The sequence below is a fragment of the Sylvia atricapilla genome, chromosome 2, assembly GCF_009819655.1.
Source record: "Sylvia atricapilla isolate bSylAtr1 chromosome 2, bSylAtr1.pri, whole genome shotgun sequence".
Lineage (NCBI taxonomy): Eukaryota > Metazoa > Chordata > Aves > Passeriformes > Sylviidae > Sylvia > Sylvia atricapilla.
Window position 1 is genome coordinate 6,250,128 of NC_089141.1, and position 3,888 is coordinate 6,254,015.

Below are 3,888 nucleotides of genomic sequence, written 5' to 3' on the forward strand. Positions count from 1 at the left end.
CTAGATATCACAGTTTAAGGATATTAAATAAATTTGTGAACTTAACATTTTTGTGCTGATATATAAAAAAAAGTCCCCTGGCCTTTAAGAAATCCTGTTTATCTAAACCATTTTGTTCTTTCTTTTTTTTTTTTTTTTTTTTTTTTTTTTTTTTTTTTTTTTTTTTTTTAAGCTACTTCTGCTATATGTTACATCTAAATGGATTATAATAGAAGGAAATTCAATTAATTTGGTCCTCCTTGGCAGAACTTGTTGTAGCTGTCAGTCCTGCTGCATTGCACGTAGAGCCACAGTGGCATTTTGTGCTGTGCAATGCAGCACTCTGCAGAAACACCCGAGGCAGTGCTCAGTTAGCAGCCTTGGGAGATGGACAGGCTGAGGTGGGAACACTGCCATGGCAACTGGGGGACCACTGCCTCCAGCTATGCAAACCACTAATTCCACAAGTAGTTTGGGAATTTCTAAGCCACACCATATTGCACAGGGTGGACATAAATTTTTAAGACCCTTGAATATCAAATAATGCTACACTTGCATTATTCTCCTTTCCTGTTCCTCTTTTTAATTTTTTTAAAAATAATTATTATTATTTTATTTTGACCTGCATTAAATTTATGGATGGATGGTTAATGGTGGTTTTAGGTTCACGCTAAAAGGGGTGAAGGAAGCTTAAATTTTTTGCCATCCCCTTCTCTCCTCTAGCACATTTTATATTTTCTCAAATGTTTTTAACATCAGTACTGAATTCTTTTCCATAACTACAGAATAAAAAGCCCATTAAAAATATAATGCCATTATAGCCCAAAGAAACTTGGCAGAAGAACCTAAGTAGCTTAAACCATTTCTGTAAGCCAGTGAGATATCAAATTGATGGAGTTCTAGCAAAGGTATCTCATAAATGACCCATGTGCAAGCCACTGCTTTTTCCTCCTACTTGCAGTTGTGTACCAGGGCAGCTTCAAAGACTAAGCTCATGGGCAAATGACAGAAGGATTTTACAGTGAGAAAACTAAAAAGAAAATATTAATTCCTGAGAAATGAACTCAAAAAACAGCTGTAACTCAGATTTTAAACCACATTTCATGAAATCAAAGAAGAGAGCACTACCTCTTTGGGGAATCAGAAAGTAGAGGAACTTTTAAGTTGCTGCACCCAAGAAGAGTGCAGCATTACAACTTAATGTACTTTTTTTCCCCTTCTAGGTTTATTTGAAAATTGATTAGTGATACTGAATAGTAGTCATCTTTTTAAATTGCCCAGATCTGGTCTTTCAAGTGTTCATAAAGCAATGAGAAGCATTTAATGATCATATTTATTCAAAAATTATTTACCTACTTTTTGGAACAACACTGTTCAATTTTACCTATTTTCTTCTTTCATTTATTAAGTAATTTCACTCAGAAATAAAGTCAACTAGAGAAGTACCTAGACCTGATTTGAAGATAGAAACATTTTGAAAGCTTTATGTTCAGGAGAACTATTCTCTTTCCAATTTCTTATTCTCCAGATGAGGAAATAAAACTTTGCAACATGGCGAATTAATGATGCCAGAGAAAACACAGTTTTCCTTCAAAGAGTAATTTAATGGACCTACACCTTTCTAAGATTTAGCCTATATATATATATATAAAATATATACTATATATATATATATATATATATATATATATATATATATATATATATATATATATATATATATATAATGCACTGGATGTTATTCATATTCTGGGTACCAGAATCTTAATATATGTATTGTTAGGCTTCAGAGTTAGAATGTAATTACTGTATTTGCTAAAATTCTAGGTTGCCCAGTCACTTCACAATGCTGTCGCTGTGTATCTAATTTTGGCCTATAAACCAGCACAAAGCATGTCAGAAAGGTGATGCATAATTTAGTAAAGACAGAATTTGTTGTTTCCCTTGCATCCTGTTAATTTCATTGGAAAAGAGGTGCTGTGGATGCCTGGAGGCTTTCTTTAGCTGTGCAAATATAAAACTACTGCACTTCAAAATTACTTTAGGGGCTGGCAAGCTAAGAAAATTTGCAAAGGTGTAAGAAAAAGACAGAAGACCTTTTCAGTATCTATGGGTGGTATTCAACATATGATTCCCATCAATTTAGAGGGGTTTGTCCCTCATTATCCATACCTCATTTCTGAGACAGTAGGAGACTATGCACTCCAGAAAACTAGCAACACCTTTCTAAGTTTTCCAAACCTCCTTTGGCTGGGCATCTCTTGACATCCAAGGTTATTTGAAGAAACTTGAACTCCCTCATATTAGCAACTCAATTAGCATATTAGCAATAGGAGAAGGTTAAAAACATATGGATTACCAAAAATGTTTTAAAATTCTCATTGTATTCATCCTAGGTGTGGATTGTGCTCTTCTCTTTCTGCATACCATCAGCTTTACGTGAAGGAAAGGTTGAATCTCAGATGCCATGGAGATTCGAGGTAACTTCTCCATTTCAGAATATACTCTTCAGTATCATTACAGCTCAACCTACCTATAGATGCATAGTATAATATAAATTATAATATAAATTCACTTAGAAAAAACCCATGTCAGCCAAACAAACAAATAACTCTGCTACTAAATTGAAATAGCTGGTAGCAAAACACAACAGTGCTTGAAATAATTTTCCAATGCTACTTATGAACCTCAAGGGTTTGGGGTTTTTTTTTAGTAAAAAACTGATCCCACATAGCTTTAAGCCAGCTGGGAATCCATCAAATGTTTTAAAATCCATAATAATCTGAGATGTATTGACTTCTAAACCCAGTCATAAATATCCAAAGGGAAAATGACTAAACAGTATGCTATGTACGATTTTTGAGTTCTGAGAAAGATGAAATTAAATGGCAAACCATCTAGTAATTTGCATACAAGATGTCCCATAAGCATGTCTGCAGTGATCTATTCCATTTAAAAGCATAGTAGATGAAGTACCTAAGTAATCACAGAAATGTATGAACTGTGTTTGTAGGTAAAACCTCAGCATGATTCTGACAAACAAAGTCCTGAAAGTGGTCCTTGGAAGAGATCCAGAGAATTACCGGTGGATTTTCAGAGTGACAGCCACGTGGATTTAATGACAGTATCTTCTAAGGCAATGAGAAAAGGGCACTTTCCAGAATATATACTTAAAGCCTAGCGTGTATATGTGCTTTCCAGGTATATATCTGTAGATACATATCCCTACATTTTCAAGCTGGCAAGAGGACATTTCTATTCTTCTTAGGGAAAACACGGACCAGGAAGATCTAGAAAGCCCTTAACAAATATGAAACCCTGACAGACCTGGGTTTGGATGACACTCACAGGCCACTGGGACAGTGACTAACCCTAAACGAGCCGCCAGCGAGGCTGGGAGAGACCCGCTTCCCGCAGCCTCCGGCCAGGAGCGGGACGCGACCGCACACCGGGTACCTGAAGGGACTGAGACAGGAAAGGCTGGGACTGGGACAGCGGCTGGGACAAAGGCTGGGACAGGGCTTGGGACAGATCTTGGGGCTGGGACTGGGACAGCGCTTGGGGCTGGGACAGAGGCTGGGCCAGGGCTCGGGGCAGGGGCTGGGACAGGGGCAGGATGAGAGGCTGGGACAGGGCTCGGTGTAGGGGTTGGGACAGGGGCTGGATGAGAGTCCGGGCCAGGGCTCGGGGCAGGGGCTGGGACAGGGCTTGGGACACGGCTTGGGACAGGAACAGCGGCTGGATGAGAGGCTGGGACAGGGCTCGGTGTAGGAGCAGGGACTGGGGCAGGGCTCGGGGCAGGGGCTGTCGCCGGGGCTGGGGGCGGCGCGGGGGCGGTCCCTCCTCGGGGGAAGCCGATAAAGGCAGGGCGGCGGGATGTGGGGAGGCGGCGGAGGGCAGCGGCGGAGC